Consider the following 2,643-nt stretch of genomic DNA (forward strand, 5'->3'; position numbering starts at 1 on the left):
CATAACTGCATACTCCATGGGGAACCCTCAGTGCGGAGGTGCAATTCCTCATTTATGTGCATGGGAAACAAAAGGCAAACAAACAAACAAACACTCACCTGAATGAGCCATCTGATTGGGCAGTGACGGGCTGAGCCTGCAGCTACAAAGGATGTGTGATCTTGTAACGTCGTCGTGTCAATTTCCACTGGGGGAAATAGGCTCGCTTCCCCTCCGCACCAAATGGCACGTGTGACCACAGCCTTAAAGTAGCAAGTGTAAAGACTTTGGGTTCACTGCCATGAAGTAAGTTTTCTGGTGAGTGAGTAGAACACAGAGATCACTGAGGCAGGAGCTGTATATCAATAACAAAGAAGAATTGTTTATTTACAGGTTTTCTTTCAAAGAACAGACCAGCAGCACAGGTCTCCAAGTAGTAAAAGGAGAAACCTGGCTGAGGCACATAAATTTAAGCTAATTATGCCTTCAGAGCGCGGTTTGAATTTTCTTTAACACTTTCAGTGCAAACAGGCTTTTATTGACTAGCCACTAGGTTGGATCCTCTCTCACACATAGGATTCTACCCCACACCAGACAGCCCTTTCCCAAGAGTCAGACGAAATGGTACGAGGACTGCTCTTTACCAGGGACAAGCCTATTCTGCCACATTGCAAGGCAGAGCTACTCTGTCTGCTCTTTTGCTGAGCCAGTGCCCTCTCCCTGAGCAATCTCCTGTTGTGCTCCCCCGAGTCCCCCCCCCCAAGATTCCATCCACTTCCTGAAAGGTGACTGGATGCTGGAGCAGCACTTCCATAGGCTCAGCTGACTGGTTGTTTTTCCCTTCAGGAGCAGGATAGTCTCCTGTCTGTCACAGGAAGGTTCATCCATCAGCAGAATGCAGGGTTTTTGCCACCCTGTTCCCATGGGGCTCCCTCAAGTGCTGCTTCCAGAGAAAACAGGACCCTCAAGAATATTATGAGAAGTCATACATATTGCTGTTTGTTTTATAAAAACACATATCACTTCTAAGTGAGTTTACTCCTGTGGTTCTGTTGGAATATTCTAAATTTTAACAGAGTAAAGACAGCCTGATATTTGCTTTTATAATGTTTGTCACCAGATTTTTATTATTGATGTAAAAAATCAATTTTTAAAAATAGTTGGACTTTGGCAGTTTTATGAGGAACGTTTGGAAATGTTTAGGATTGCTCTCAATTTGAAGCATTGTGCTGACTGAAAATAAGTGTGTTTCATGTTTTTGTCTTCCTGTCCCAGCTCATTTTTAATGTTTCATTTAGAAGACCATTGTATCAATATTAATTTTCCTGGCATTGTTTGGCATACTGTGTACACTTTTATGTACACATTATCACATTTAAGTTTGTTGCCTAAAATAAATGCTTTTAGGTGTCAAAAAATAATATTGTGAGAAGTAAATCAGTCATCTGCGATGAAAGGGGAAATTGGCAAAAATCATTCCCCTTTCCACTTATGGAAATTGGCCTTGGATCCAAACTAATTATCTCTGGCCAGAATATCCTACTTTATTTCTTTGATATGTTTATGCATTGCCTCATAAGACATACTTCCCCCCAAAAAAATCATTAACTCTTTATTGCTGAATATAAAACTGATTTCCTCATGATACAGAAGTTATTCCAACTAACATACAGGCCGATTTCCCACAAGCGTTCTTCCGCACTCGGTCTTCGCTTTTGCCCCGATGGTACATGTGAATTTCACACAAGCTGCTGCGCGGCCACATTTTGCCCCGCAGCTTCGCGTGATTTCCCCCGCGTCAACTCAATCCTCAAAAAACAGGATTGAGTAGACGTGGGAAAAATCACGCAAAGCTGTGGGGGCAAAATGCGGCAGCGCAGCAGCTTGTGTGAAATTGACATGTACCATTGGGGCAAAAGGGAAGAGCGAGTGCGGAGCAGCGCTTGTGGGAAATTGGTCACAGTTTGTTCACAGAGGTAGTTTGTAGTAGGTTTGACAACAGTAACAGTATTACTAGCACTAAGTTGGCACATTAAGGTGAAATTTCCTGTACAGGTTCCAATCCACTCTCCTTAGTTTCCATATTCACCATACACACAGATATGAAAAGTCATTAGAAGATCATGAACAACATCGTTAGAGAAAGGAACACACTTTTGGAGGTCTAAATGGATTTGTGCTTGAAGAAACGCCTGTTAACAGGGGATCGTGATGTACATTCTGCAGACAGAACTGCTTTAAGTCAGCTGCAGCTTGGGAAACCTTCACACGGCTCACGCTGCCCTCGAGGCACAGCTGCTGCACCACTTTTTTCATGGCCACGACGCTGGAAGAGCCGGACATGGTCTTTTTGTCGGGGAAGGGTCGTTGCCGAGAAGACAACAGCGATAGACTCCTCATAAGACATGCTTGAGGAAACTTAACGGGGGAAAACAATTAACATTAATAATAGTGAAAGTTTTTGTATCTTGGGGTATTTTTCTACCCCCTTTACCACAATATGGGGTAAAAGACTACCCCAATGGAAAAATGGACAGATTTCTGGTGTGGTTTTTTTAAATCCTGTATGCTTTTTGTTTCCAGAATGCAAACTGTAAGTAATAACTGCCTGTACTTTGAGGGACATTGTTTACTACTGTACAGCTGACATTGTCCTAAGAGAAC

The 2,643-nt window shown here is 42.8% G+C and overlaps 1 pseudogene; it reads right to left on the reverse strand.

Moving 5' to 3' along the window:
• Window positions 1-2,098: 2,098 nt before the first annotated feature.
• On the reverse strand, window positions 2,099-2,348 carry LOC107124608 (annotated as a pseudogene).
• Between the last annotated feature and the right edge of the window lie 295 nt (window positions 2,349-2,643).

Source organism: Gekko japonicus, unplaced genomic scaffold, assembly GCF_001447785.1.
Source record: "Gekko japonicus isolate JY-2015 unplaced genomic scaffold, Gekko_japonicus_V1.1 scaffold1243, whole genome shotgun sequence".
Taxonomy (NCBI): domain Eukaryota; kingdom Metazoa; phylum Chordata; class Lepidosauria; order Squamata; family Gekkonidae; genus Gekko; species Gekko japonicus.